Below are 14,957 nucleotides of genomic sequence, written 5' to 3'. Positions count from 1 at the left end.
GTGCATCCTCTCACGCCTGCGCCTCCCCACCCCGAGCCCCCTGTCTAGAGAAGCGGGGGCTCCTCACCTCATTTGGCGCCCAACGTGGGGCTCCCCGTGGGACCTGGCTTCGACCGCTCACCGTCGTCCAGGAGCAGGTAAGGACCCCTCTGGGTGCACCTCCCCTAGCTAGCATGGGGAGCTCACTCTCCTGGCAGCAAAGCCCACAGGTTCGGGCCCTTGCCGCCCTCTTAGACTGGCACAGATGTAAAGTCTCAGCCCGTCAGCTTCAGACCTTCTGGGACCTCCTTCTCCCCTTTAACCCCTGGCTTACCACCGCCAACCTCTGGGACCCAGACACTTATCATGTGCTCATAGATCAGGTCACCTCTGCCATGGAGCACGAAAATAAGCGTTTCCCTCCTGGCCTCATTCCTACCCTCATCACCATTCGCTCTTGCCTCCAATGAGCCGCTCCTCCCGCCATGGCTTACAGCTGCGAGGAGGCCAACCCCACTGACGACAGGGACAATGACTCAGTCTCCCTTGTGTCCCAGCTTAACAATCTCTTAGAGCCCGTGCAGCCGCAGGCGCTCTCTCCTAAAGTGCAAAATCTTGAGCCATCGGCACCTCCGCTTAAGCATCAAGATGGCACATTTCCGCCTTCTTCCCCATCCGAGCCCAAACATGGCGCACTTCCACTTTCTTCCCCACTCACGGCACCCAAGGACCCAAGCGGCCACCCCCCATCTCCTCTCCCGGGGAAGGCGCCACCTCCCTCCGCAGCGGCTACGGCACTCTACCCTGAACTTCCTGCTGCCACAGCACAGGAAGTCCCCAACTTCCCCCACCCTCCCTGTCCACAGGGCGGGGCCGCCGCAACCACCCCATTCGCCCAGGTGGCTAGCACCTGCCTAGGACTAACCAACCCATACCCACACGCCGGCTCCTCCATGTCTGCCCCTTGGCCATTCCCCACCAGTCTCGAGTCGCAGCCAAATAATAATTCCCCATCATTTCCCGCTGCGCACTTCCAAATGATGTGTCAGGAGCCTTCACCTCTGCCCGCCCCGATTGGCTCTGCTCAGCCTTCAGCCAGCTTCCCCCAGCTCTTCCCCCTCAACATCCAACAGACTCCACAGCGCCCCCTCCCTTGGTACCCCCACGAACGCGCAGAGGTCAAACGCCTCAGGGAGGCAGTGAAAGAGGACGGTCTCGGCAGCCCATACGCCAGACAGCTCCTCGATGACATCTCTCTTCACTTAAATCTCCCTTACAATTGGCTCTCTGTTGCCCGCGCCATCCTAACTCCCAATTAGTCAACTGGCGCGCGCATTTCCAGAACCAAGCCGAACTCCAGGCAGCCACCAACCTGCAGAACGGCGTCCCCTTCCCGGCCGAGGCCTTCTTAGGCATCGGGCCTTTTGCCAACCCTGGGGTATACGCCCGGGCGCCTGCCGCCTTTTGGGATCAATGCCGTTCGGTTGCCTTGCGAGCCTTTCAAAGCTGCTCGGCTATTAAGACTGATGGTCTCGCTAAACTTACCCAAAGGAAGGACGAGGACTTCTCAGCCTTCATTTCACGAGTCCAAGAGGCCTGTGAACGAAAAGTAGAAAATGATCAGGCCCGCCGAGCCCTCGCTAGGGAACTTATCCTAGAAGGGGCAAACTCGGCCTGCAAGCAGGCCATCTTGCCTGTGCGTGATAAAGACATACATGAATGGATATTGGCGTGCAAAGACTTAGATCAAACCACCCAAGTCCTAGCCACCACCCTAGCCACCTCCATAAACCATTCCACCCAGAACCTCGCCGACACCTTGGCCTCATCCCTGGCCGAGGCCCTCTCCCTTACCGGAGGCTGCTTTAAATGCGGGGAAATGGGCCATTTCGCCCGCGACTGCCCCCAAGGACCCCGCCCTTCTAACCATCGGCCTCCAGGGCCTCCCACTCCTTGCCCAAGGTGCGGGCGTGGCTATCACTGGGCCAGAGACTGCCGGTCACGCACCAATAAGAGCGGCAAGCCTTTAAACTTCCAAGGGGGCGGGCCCCAGCCCCACAACCAAGGGGTTCCCCTCCCCCGCCCCACAACCAAGGGGTCCCCCCCCGCACGCAAACCACCAAAGCCATAATGTGGTCCATCCCCATCCACCAAAATAAACCTCTTCTAGCCATAAAAGTTGGAGGAAAAAGTGGAGGGCAATGGTTTCATGGCACCCTTGACTCCGGAGCTGAAGTCTCCTGTTTCCCCATTTGTTATGAACACCTATGGGAAACCATACCAGGTCCTCCCATACAAGGTGCCACTGGGGAAGCGCCCTCCTGAAAGACTAGGAAATTAATTCCATGGGAGGACGAAGATGGACACAAAGGGCTATTTCAGCCTCTCATTGTGCCAGAACTCCCTACTATTCTAGGGGGCCATGATATCCTCAAACAAAGCGGTGCTATCATCTCCACCGAGCACCCTGGGTCTATGGAGCACCCCCAATTCTAAGTGCCATTGCTCGTAATTTACCACCTCAACCCGTTCCTCTTCAATGGGACACAGAGGAACCTATCTGGGTTGAGCAATGGCCTCTCCCGTCTCATAAATTGGAAGCTTTAAAGTTATTAGTACAAGAGCAGCTACACCTGAAACACATAGAACCCTCTGTTAGCCCATGGAATTCCCCAGTCTTTGTCATACACAAAAAAGACAAACAGGCATACCGATTCCTCCATGACCTACGCGAGATAAATAAGCATATAAAACCAATGGGTTCCCCGCAACCGGGGCTACCTCACCCGTCAGCTATTCCCAAAAAATACCACATACTTATTATTGACATCAAAGACTGTTTCTTCTCCATACCACTGCATCCTAATGACCGCGAAAACTTCGCCTTCACAGTTCCACTGCCCAATCATCAAGGGGCTAATGCTAGATATCAATGGACCGTGTTACCGCAAGGTATGAGAAACAGTCCAGCAATGTGCCAAAATTATGTCAATCAGGCCATTGAACCTCTTAGATCCTCATATTACGCCATCCACTATATGGATGACATCCTCATCGCTCACAGTGAAGAAGAAATGCTAATCAAAGGGCTAAACCAATTAAAATTAAACCTCCAACAAATAAACTTAACCATCAAAGAAGAAAAGGTACAAAAAGTAGCCCCATTCACATTTCTTGGATACCGAATAACCTCCCATATAAACCCCATATCACCCCAACTCGAGACTCCGGAAGCTCTCACTCTTACCGAGCTGCAACAGCTTTGCGGACATATCAATTGGATTAGAACCTCCATCCCTATCACTACACAAGACCTTGACCCCCTTTTCCAGCTGCTTAAAACACCTGGACACCCTTCCAATATAATTCATAAAAGGATTAAAATCACCCCGGCTGCCAAACAAGCCATAGAAAAGGTGTCCCAGGCTTTGTCGAAAGCAGTTATCAATAGATATAACCCTGAGGAACCAATCTTAGCTCTAGTCCTCAAAACCCTAGGCACCCCAACGGGAGTGTTATGGTGAAATGGGCCTCTTCTTTGGGTGCATTTGTCTAAATCTCACATCCCAAAGCTCCTGCCACTAATACAGGCCTTTATATCCTTGGCATCAGACCTTGTCACTTTGTGTAGGCAAAGGTACACTGTAGAACCTGCACGAATTATATGGCCATTAAATAAAGAACAAACTATCACCCTCTTGCAGGAGAACTATAGCATGCAAGTGCTCAAGGAACAGTATACTGGGGACTTTGACACACATTACCCTTCAAGCAAGTTGTTGCAAGGCCTTACAGGCATAAAGTTAATGGAACAAAACCATGCGTTCCCTTCTGGAGTGCCTATTCCTCATGCCACAGTAGTATTCACTGAAGCATCCAAACGTGGATTTGGCTTTGTAGCATATACAACCAACAAATGCACACCCTCATATCAGGCCTATAAGTTAACTAATTCAGTCCAGAGGGGCGAGCTACATGCAATCATAGCAACCCTTCAAACATTTAGTCAGGAACCACTTAACATATTTTCAGACAGCCAGTATGCCTGTCAGGTTTGTAAAACCATAGCGTACTGCACCTTCTTCCCCACAGACTCACCTCTAGATGCAGCCCTGGTTGACCTAAAAAAGGCCCTGGAGCATAGACATCACCCCTGGTATATCAGCCATGTTAGAAGTCATACCTCACTTCCAGGAGCTATAGCAGAAGGAAACCATTTGGTTGACTCTTTAGTCTTGGCACTCCTAATGCAACAATTGACCGTTGATCCCATCAGTCAGGCAAAAAATCTGCACGCGCGCTTTCATTTTTCAGCTGCGTCCTTAAAGCACTTACTCCCTGACGTACCTTTAGACACATGCAAACACCTAGTGCGCCTTTGCAAAACCTGCGCACCATTCTTACCATTGGGACCCCTACAACCTCAAGGGATTAACCCCCGAGGCCTGAAGCCCAACTCACGCTGGCAAATGGATGTCACCCACATCCCAACATTTGCTAGGCTAAAATATGTACATGTCATCATAGATACTTATTCTCATTTAACTTATGCGGCAGCCTTGGCCAGTGAAAAGGCTAGGCACTGCATAAAGGCACTGCGACAAGCCATCCTGTTCATGGGAGTGCCTTGGGACCTAAAAACAGACAATGGCCCTGCCTATACTAGCAGAGAGTTCCAAAATTTTATCAGAACGTACAACATCACACACCATTTTGGCATCCCATACAATCCACAAGGTCAAGCCATAGTAGAAAATACACACCATTGCTTAAAGGTTCTCATTGAAAAAGAGAGGGGTATACAGCCCCAAGCTACACCAGATGAACTATTAACCTCATGCCTAATACACTTAAATTTGATGACATTTGACAAGAATGGCCTCTCGCCAATGCATAAGCATTGGGGGCCCTCTATAATATCTACTCCTCTTCCTCTCGTATATTGGAAGAACCCAGAATCCAACAACTGGCAGGGACCCAGCCCCCTTTTAACCCAAGGACGAGGGTTTGCTTGTATTTTTCCAGATAACGTCCCACAGCCCATCTGGATCCCTGGAAGGAATGTCCGCCCAGCAACCGGAGAGACCAAACCGACCCAGTCAGGGTCCATGGAAGCCGTCCCGGAGGGACCGCTGGCAGATGCGAGCTCTCCAACACCAGATACAACACCTCAACATGTTGGATGAAGCTCCAGACATCACCGCCCTGATCTGCCTGTATAGGAGAGCCAGAGCCACAGACCCAACGAAGCCCCCTAACCTCGTTGCCCTGCTGCTTGCTATGCTCTCGCTCGCCTCTACAGGCCAGGCCATGGAGGTCTGGGCGGCAGTCCATCATCCTCCTGGATTCCTTTTCCTTTCCCCACAGAGCCTTGTTTTCCCCCAACTCATCCTAAGCAACTGCTCTCTACAGCTACCATGGAACCCCACCTTCGTACCCACATCGATAACTCTCACTGTTTCTCTTACTCCCCCCCCCCAGATGCTCTCTTACTTATAGCCTTTGGCAGTGTTGCCAATCCTATAACCAATCCTTTTGGAATTATACCCTCTCTCTGCAGCATGACATAGAAACCTTTAATGACCTCATTGTCCCCGAATTTACTATTAGCCTCCTCAGTCAGCTACTCAATAAGTTCACCCAATTTTTCAACCCTGCCAATCTCATTTTCTATGGTATCCTTTTCCTAATAGCTGTTATTCTTCTCATAGTGTTCAGACGTGTCTTTACCTCCCTAACTGCATTAAAGCAGAACCAGCGAGTTCTGGCTTTCTCCACCCTAGCCTTAAAAGAAAACAAAGGGGGAATTGAGGGCAAGCATGCAAAAGTTTGGCTCTCAGAACTGGCCGCCTCCGAGGTCTGAAATACGCCTCCCTTGGTTGGCCCCTCGGGACGAGGTATGCACCTATGCCTCCCTGCAGGGGAAACTCACGCAAGCCCCCTCACACCACCTCCGTCTGGGCCAATCTCAGGGCCTCCTACCTCGTAAAGACACGCCTGCTCTCTTCCACCAATCAGCGAGCTATCCAGCTCAGCCCTCTCAAATTTAAGCTCTCCCTAGTAACTACTGACCAGCCTAGTAGATGGGTTCTGCTTCTATGCCCTTATAAGGTAACAACAGCTAATATAGCCCATCAGAACCCAATCACCCTCCACCAATCCCTTCTCTTCATACTCTATAAAACTGCTTGTACTTCCTCAATAAAGTAGACCTGCGCCATCCGCCTCGTCTCCGCAGTTGTCTTTCAAGTCACTGTGCATCCTCTCATGCCTGCGCCTCCCCACCCCAAGCCCCCTGTCTAGAGAAGTGGGGGCTCCTCACCTCACCAATGCCTGGGTCATGTCCAGGGAAGGGTACACAGGGAGGTGGAGCAGGCAAGGAGAAGGAGCTGTGGGCACCAAAGGCTGCCCGGGGCAACATAGCTGGTGGACAGGGTGTCAGGTCCCCTTGGGCCAGAGGCCTTGGACCTTCGTGCTGGGGATATTATGACCATGCCTACCCCTCCACCCACCCTCTCCCATGGGCTCCTGAATCACATGGATCTTCTGAGATGATTTGCACCAGCTGGTAGTCCTCGGGTTTGTCCACACACAGCTTGCGCTTGTCTAGGGCCTTATAGATCATGGCCAGAGCCCTATCTTGACCAGTCACCTGCAGTAGGCAAGAACAGGCCTCATCTTGTGGACCCTGGGATGGTGATGTGCCCTCCAAATCTACAGCAGAGCTCCAAAATGTATTCACCAAATGCAATGAATGTGCCACAATGGTTATAGAGGTTATTGATATAGGAGAGGTGAGGGGTTGGGGTGTGGGGTACTGGGACCCTCGTATATTTTTCAAAATAACATTTTTTTGTGATCTATGTATCTTTAAGAAAAAGACAATTAAAAATTTTTTAAACTACAGTGTGAAAAGTAAGAGTAAAAATATATCACTAGGTGGCGATGCTGGATAAGAATTATTCCATATTCACAAATCTTTGAAGGTCAGGGGACTGGGAGTTGCTGAGGGCAGGAAGAGGGAGGAAGAAGGGTGAGATGGGACATTTTTGTGACTTGGAGTTGACCTGAACGATATTGCAGGGACAGATGCAGGACATTGTTTATCCTGCCATAACATACTGGATGATCTGGGGGAGAGTGTGAGCTACAGAGGAAACTATGGTTCCTGGGGTCTGGCAGTGCTCCAGGGTGTAGTCCCCAAATGCAGTGAATGTGCCTCACTGAGGAAAGGGGATGTAGATGTGGGAGGAGCGGGCACGTGGTTGGTAGGTGGGTGGGGATTGGAGTATCTGGGAAACTCTTAAATTTTTAAATGTAAAGTTTTGTGTGATCTCTTCATCTTTTAAAGAAAAGACAATAAAAATGAAATAAAAGAAATAGAAGAAAAAGGAAATGAACAGATCTCAGGTCATGGTCTTAGAATCATCTCCGAACAGCATGGCCACCAGAGACACTGTGGAGCCCCCTCTGCCCAGGGCTGGGCTTACAGGGGCCTCCCTGTCTTCTCTTGCTCCCCCAGGGAGACTCCATGAAATGAGGGGACTTTTCCAATCATCCTTCACCCCATCTCCTACAAGAAACTGCACTTATGTCTTGAGGGTGTTTCCAAATGAGGGTCCAATCCCCTGCACTACAGCTGAACTCTGTCCCCTAGTTTTCAGCCTGGACAACTCTAATGGGCTCCTAGGGCCCTGGGGCAAGGAGTGGCAATGCAGCAGAGGATGGGGACTGTGGACTGACATCAGGGACTCTTTCTTTCCTTCCTCCCTTCCCAAAACAGGAAACCATCCTGCCCTGCCCTGCCTCTGCCCCTCCAGGACACCTGCGGGTAGCAATGAACACCCAGGCAGAGCACACAATATCCAGTCCAATTCCAGGTGTCTGGGAGGAGACTGGACAACACCCTATGGCCCAGCAGGATGCCCTGGACCCCAGGATGCAGCTGTGGAAACCAAGGTCTAAAGTGCAGCAACCTTGGCTGTGAAGGCACAGGTGTGGGAAGGACTCAGTTCAAGGGTCAATCAGTGAAAGCTTAGTACAAGCACCCCAGATCCTGGCTACAAGAGAACTGCAGCCTAGGCCGCTGTGCACCATGGCAGCCCTGCAGCCTCTGTGCTGTGAGACAAGGCAACTGCATGTTCATCCAGGATCAGGGCAATGCTCATGCCTTCATGGGCAGCATCCAGGGGCAGATGCCACCCTCCCTTCTGGATTACAGCAGCTGCCCCTCACTGGCAGTGTCTCCATGCACTGGCTCAAAGTCCATTTTGAGGCCAAAGGTCTTCTGCTGACCTGGCTCTGCTCTGACCCTCCAGGGGCTCTGTCTCTACCTAAGAAGGACAAGCTCCATCCAGCAGCTACAGATGGGACCCACCTCCCAACATCTCACTAACCTCAGCTCTTCCCCTGACCCCTGCTCCTTCAGCCCTGACCTACTGTCCTCTTCTTGGCCTGCCAAGAACTCACTTCCTCCATCCTGGCTATGGTCACCATCCTGAGCACTGACACCTATTGTACACATGCTCATGCTCTTCCTGCCTCTGGGTGTGAAATTCTGATCTTGCAAACCCACTAGGATATCTGTTCCAACAAAGTGGGGTGGAAACAATGCATTGCTCAGGTGTCTACTGCCTGAACAATTGAGGGCCCCCAGGATGGTTGCATGCCTGGCTCACCTGGATGCTCTTGAACATGTGGTCACTGTCCTTGGCCAGGTTGACCTGGACAAAGCACCAGTCATCCACATGCTGTTTGAGGCACAGCCATGAGTCGCAGCATTTGTAGCTGGTCCAGGTGGATCTGGGTTTGATGGAGAAGGAAGAGGACTTTCCCCAATTTTGGTGTGAAAGTGGAGGAGCTCTGTGATGATGCAGAGGTCAACTGCACCAACTGTGGTGGACAGAATATCAGCCAAATGACTGGAGTCTCAGGGAAACCCAGGCTGCTCTAGTTGCTCCACTAGGCTCTAGAAGGTCTGTAGGAGACAACAGTGCTTGATGCCTTGTGGACAGGGGGAGAGCCCAGCAGGCACAGGATGTGGATGGGGAGGGGAAGGGGTGACAGGGAATAGAGGTGGGCAATCACCTTCATTTCCTGGCCATCTTGGGATCCTGGGACATGGTTCTGGTGGATTTTCAGCTAAGAGCTTGAGGAGGCCAGCCACATGCATGTGAGGAAATTCAGCTGCATTCCTTCCTGCTCCTCAGGTCAGGGCCACACTGGAGCAGGACACTGGAGTGGGAGGTGCTGATACCACTGGACTTAGTGTCAGGGACCTGGCAGCTGGATGGTGGTTGGCTTACCTTAGGGGCCTCCCCTGGGATGCATCCAAACCCCTGCCCTGTTAACACTGCACACTGCTAAGTTCTTGGGCCTTATAAGAGCCAGTGGGCCCTGACTGCATTAGAGATCACACAGCATCACCCCATTTCATGGAGGAGGAAACACGCCCAGGGTTGGGGTGACTCTCCAAGTCATAGGGCTAGTTCGATGTGGAACTGGGATCCCAGCACTAAACTGCCAGGCTCCCCAAGCCCACGTTTTGCCTGAAGCTTCCCTGAGCCTTGGCCAACCCACACTTGCCTGCCCTGGATGGGAACACCACTCTCCACTCCACAACTTGATGCCCTCTGGGCAGCATTTGCCTTGCAGCTCTCAGAGGCTGATTGATATGGTGGCAGCCACTCATGAGACAGGTGGAAGATTCAGGAGAGATGGTGGCCATGAGGCCCCTGGGAGACATAGCTCACAGTCCCCCCAGTGTACAAACAGCAGTTTGCATCTGGATGCCCAAGCATCTACAGGCAGCAGGCCTATGCTGACCCAGGAGCCACCAGGTGCTCCGGCCCACCATGGCCTGATGCTGTGCAGGCCTCACCTGTCATTCTTGCCGAGCTGCTCCACAGCCTCAAATCAGGCCCCAAAGTGCTAATTGTGCACAAGGCAGTCCTAGCAGCAGCACAGGTGCAAGCTGCTGAAGCTCAGCGAACATCTGGTATTCATGGGACCAGAGGAAGGAAGAGGCACTGCTGAAGCCCAGGGGCCATGCTGGCTGGGCTGGGGCCAAAAGGTTGGATTTTCCCCTGTGGGCCCCCCACCCCTCCACAGCCTTCCAGGTTCTACCTACCCTCAGAGCTGAGTTCATTCACACAACTTCAGGAAACTGACCTTCAACAAAGTTATCACCCACCCTCCAGAGGGAAGGGGTCCACCCTGTCTTTTCTCCTCTAACTCTCCACATCATTCTGATAGGAATCAGGGTGCAGCCCAAGGCAGCCCTGTCAGGAGGGTGCTTTCCATCCCCATCTCCCAGCATTCGTCCTACACCGATAGAGACAGCTGCTCACCTTTCTCCTTTTGTCAAAAATGATCATCCTTCCCTGGAAGGCAGAGAGTGCCCCTCGATCATAAAGAGGCCCACAGCCATTGCCATACCCATTGCCCCTGAGCCCTTGCCCTGTGGCATGCCTGTGAGTTCAACAGGCACAGTGCAGTGCAGAACAAGTACGGACTCAGGCAGCCTTGTGGGCACAAGAAGTAGAAATATCAAGGGGAGCCCCAGAGCCCATCCAGCCCAGCCTCTGGTGACAATGGAGAGATGCTCCATGGACCACCCTGCACTTACTCTTCTGCAAGAATGCCATGGCACTCCAGTGCCCAGGGCAGCTGGGAGGCTCTAAAGAGACAAAGATGCCCACTGCTGAGTGCTCAGGAATTGGGGCAACCTCTCCTCCCAAGCCTCAGCGTCCCTTTCCCATGCTGCCACAGCCCCCAGGCTCACTTATATCCAGAAAGTCCAGAATGGCAGAGTCCACCATCAAATGTGATCTAAAACTTTTGCAAAGACAAAATTTAAAATTAGAAGGAAAAAAAGAAAGGATGTAGACACTGAGGAAGAAATGAAAGAAACTGGCTTGCCACTGTACACACAGGGCGACACCTATTGAAGAGATGAAAGGCAAAACATCAAAAACAAAGCTTTTTTTAAATTGATTTTGTAAAAATATTACATTAGAAAAATATGAGGTCCCATTCAACCCCACCACCCCCAACGCACCCCTCCCCCCCCCCAGCAACACTCACTCCCATCATCATGACACATCCATTGCATTTGGTAAGTACATCTCTGGGTATCTCTGCACCTCATGGTCATTGGTCTACATCATGGCCCACACTCTCCCCCATTCCATCCAGTGGGCCCTGGGAGGATTTACAATGTCCGGTGATTGCCCCTGAAGCACCATCCAGGGCAGCTCCAAGTCCCAAAGACGCCTCCACATCTCATCTCTTCCTGCCATTTCCCATACAGCTTTATAACATTTTTCAGCCTACTGCCCGCCGACGGCTCCGCCTGCGAAGGCGCCCCTGGGCGCCCTGTGTCTCTCCCCAGGGGCCTTAGTTCCCAGCGGCTTAGGCTGTGAGTGCCCCATCGCCAAAGCTGACCGGAAGAGGGCCCAAAACCGGAGGAACCGGAGTAAACTCTGGGACGGGGCCGAGGGAGGGAGGCGGGACCCCGGGCCAGGCCAGACCTTGGTGCCGCCTGCTCCTGCGCTCGTGGGGCCTGGCGAGCTTCCTCTCCCATGCCCGGCGCTGGCTCCTGCGAGAACAAATATTCCTTTAGAAATGAGTTGCACTGCGGAAGGATTGCCCTTATGCACACTTGAGTAGAGTCCCAGAGTAAAGTAGATACAACCCCAGATATTGGTTCTTTTGAGGGCTAAAGAGACCCACAGGTTCTATGGTCATGGCAGATGGAGTTCACTGCCATGTCAGTTGGCCCTTCTTTGGAGCTGGTGTTTCTGCGTGATGGAGCTGGACTCAGATGGGATCTCTTTTCACAAGCCTTTCATGCTACTTTACTGGAATTGTAGTTGGTGCGGGGGTTTAAGATATATTTAGGGGATTTGAATCTCTGGACTGACAATATGATACCCAGGCCCTGAGCCTCAACAGACTTCAGCTCCTACACTCTGATTTATTGGACTTATCCCACTCAGCTAACATGGAGTTGAAGAATGTCAACCACCACACCATGGAGCCTAGAGTGCCTACAACTGAAAGCAGGAGGATTGCATCCAGTATCTATGTGAAATCTAAGCCCCCTCTTGACATAGATGTGGAATGGACACAACCAAGTCAAGGTCCACAGGAAGGAGGAATACAGTAAGGATTAGAGTGGACTTAATGATATTCTATTCATGAACTATTGTGGTTAATAATCGAGAAAATGTGGCATTGGTGTGGAAAAAGTGGCCATGGTGGCTGCTAGGGGCGGAGATGAGATGTGGAGGCATTTTCGGGACTTGGAGTTGTCCTGAGTGGTGCTGCAGGGACAATTGCTGGACATTCTATGTCCTCCCATGGCCCACTGGATGGAACATGGGAGAGTGTGGGCTATGGTGTGGACCATAGGCCATGGGGTGCAGCAATGCCCAGAGATGTACTCACCAGATGCAATGGATGTGTCATGATGATGGGGGAGAGTGTTACTGTGGGGGGACTGGTGGGGTGGGGCGGTGGGGGTGAATGGGGACCTCATATTTTTTGAATGTAATATTTTTTAAAAAATGAATAAATTGAGTAGAATTTGAAAAAAAGGAAAAAAAGAAAAAATATATATTTCTAAAAATAAAAAAATAAATTTAAACTTAAATTAAAAAAAAAAAAGAAATGAGTTGCACAATTGAGAAGGCAGTTGCCAATGCTAAAGCTGTTGTTGAAAGATTGAGAGACCCGATGATGTAGCAGAATCTCTTATTGAGCAAACCACTGCTCTCAACAAGTGAAGAAACAGTATCAGGAAGAAATTCAAGAACTTAATGAAGTTGCAAGACATTGACCATGGTCCACATTGGTCATGGGTATACAGCAAGAAAACAGAGACTTGCAGCAAGAGAATAAAGAACTGCGCACATCCCTGGAAGAACATCAGTCTGCCTTGGAACTTATAATGAGCAAGTATCGAGAACAAATGTTTAGATTGTTAATGGCTAGCAAAAAAGATGATCCGGGTATAATAATGAAGTTAAAAGAGCAGCATTCCAAGGAATTACAAGCACATGTTGACCAAATAACTGAAATGGCAGCAGTCATGAGGAAAGCCATTGAAATTGATGAACAGCAAGGTTGCAAGGAACAGGAATGAATATTTCAACTAGAACAAGAAAATGAAAGCTTGAGAGAGATCCTTCAAATAACTCGAGAATCCTTTTTGAACCTGAGGAAAGATGATGCATCAGAAAGTACATCTTTGTCTGCATAGTGACCTGAGTCTGAGGAAGAGCTGAAGAGCCTCTGAGTCTTGGAGCTTCTCATTGGTCTCTAGGACTTGCCTACTAAATGAATGAATTAACAGGAAAGTCAGTCTCTATTAACCCTTTGTTTTTTATATATAATATGTACAGAACACTGGCAATGACATTTTTAAGAAATAGCCACAAAAAAAATGTGTACTTAATGGACATAGACTTGATTCCACAACATAACTGAAAAGTAGAAACCTAACCCTTGTTAGCTGGTGACGAGAGAATAGGTTTTCACAGTTACTCCTAAATATATCAAGAATGTTGAGCAGTGCTGTTGGCATTCTGAATACTTGGATAAACTTGAATATTCCCAATAAGTATTTGGAAATTTATAGAATTATTCCATGTTAAAAATACAAATTTTGCCACTGTTTTGTGAATGGAAGATCTTCATACTAAATTTTATCCTTTCTGTTTGGTGTCAAAGTTAACAAATGGCTTATGCACCATGAGACTTCAACTTTAGTGATTGCCTATGTTCCCATTAATTTGAATTTTTGTTAAAATTCAGTTTTAAAGACTGTCATTGTTCTGTATGCACCATTAAAAAAGAGGTTATTTAATTTTTGCTAACTTACAATAATTAACACTTAGCTAATAATTGTCAATAACTTGCTTATGTGTATGAAATATTTCAGGAATGAAAGAGAAGGAATACTACTTTCTAAGAAAGAAGATCATATAAGAGACATATTTAGTAGGTTAAACTACTCTGAAAGAATATGTTTTGTTTCTTTATCAGTAATGAAGATGAAATTTTTCTCCTCTCTGCTTGATCTTTAAGAATATATAGGTCATTTAGCTGAGTTGAAATGTTTGATATGGTAAGCTAGGTATGGTCATTTCAAAGTAAACTGGGAATTCCCTTGAAAAAAAATTTTCATTTTTTAATACCCCAATTTATTTTCACTTTATTTTAGTTTTTCTAAATTAGTATGTATTCTATTTCTAATCTTTAAATCCATCACTATATCCCATTTTCTTTTTTTTTTATTGACTTTGTAATAATATTACATTAAAAATATATATGTGAGGTCCCATTCAACCCCACCCCCCCACCCCCCCTCTCCCCCCCCAACAACACTCGTTCCCATCATCATGACACATCCATTGGATTTGGTAAGTACATCTTTGGGCACCTCTGCACCTCATAGACAATGGTCCACATCATGGCCCATACTCTCCTCCATTCCATCCAGTGGGCCCTGTGAGGATCCACGATGTCCGGTGATCACCCCCGAGGCGCCATCCAGGGCAGCTCCACGTCCCAAATACGCCCCCACCTCTCATCTCTTCCTGCCCTTCCCCATACCCATCGTCCACCATGTCCACTTTTCCCAATCCAATGCCACCTCTTCTATGTGGACATTGGATTGGTTTTGTCCATTGCACCTCTATGTCAAGAGGAGGCTCAGATTCCACATGGATGCTGGCTGCCATCCTCCCATTTTCAGTTGTAATCACTCTAGGCTCCATGGTGTGGTGATTGTCCTTCTTCAACTCCATCTTAGCTGAGTGTGGTAAGTCCAATAAATCAGATTGTAGGTGCTGGAGTCTGTTGAGGCTCAGGACCTGGCTATCACATTATCAGTCCAGAGATTCAAATCCCCTAACTATATCTTAAACCCCAACGTTAACTGCACCTCCAGCAGATTAGTATGAAAGTCTTAT

The 14,957-nt window shown here is 49.5% G+C and overlaps 1 pseudogene; it reads left to right on the top strand.

The window, feature by feature from the left end:
* The first annotated feature begins 12,651 nt into the window (after nt 1-12,651).
* On the top strand, nt 12,652-13,268 carry LOC131279241 (FGFR1 oncogene partner 2 homolog pseudogene; annotated as a pseudogene).
* Nucleotides 13,269-14,957: the final 1,689 nt, after the last annotated feature.

This window comes from Dasypus novemcinctus, chromosome 1, assembly GCF_030445035.2.
Source record: "Dasypus novemcinctus isolate mDasNov1 chromosome 1, mDasNov1.1.hap2, whole genome shotgun sequence".
Lineage (NCBI taxonomy): Eukaryota > Metazoa > Chordata > Mammalia > Cingulata > Dasypodidae > Dasypus > Dasypus novemcinctus.
Note: the sequence above shows the minus strand (reverse complement) of the source record. Positions and strands in the feature narration are given on the sequence as shown.